We start from the raw sequence: 280 nt of genomic DNA, 5'->3' as shown, positions 1-280 counted from the left end.
TTAGAATCCTTATCAGCATTTTAGAAAACATCTTAGTATATCAATGTATAGATATATGATCATTTCTTTAACCAGTTGCCTATTTTTTGTTATTTACTATGTCGGCTACCTATGAGTACTAATGAATCACCCCAAACCTTGGTGCCTTAAAATAACAATGATGTGTTATTTCTCATGATTTTGCAGGTAGGTTGGCCAGCCTTCTGCTGGGCTCTCCTAGGCTCACTCGTGAAGCTGAAGACATCCAACAGCTTGACTGGGGCTTGAAGGCCCCAGATGT

This window comes from Crocuta crocuta, unplaced genomic scaffold (assembly GCF_008692635.1).
Source record: "Crocuta crocuta isolate KB4526 unplaced genomic scaffold, BGI_CrCroc_1.0 scaffold1304, whole genome shotgun sequence".
Taxonomy (NCBI): domain Eukaryota; kingdom Metazoa; phylum Chordata; class Mammalia; order Carnivora; family Hyaenidae; genus Crocuta; species Crocuta crocuta.
Note: the sequence above shows the minus strand (reverse complement) of the source record.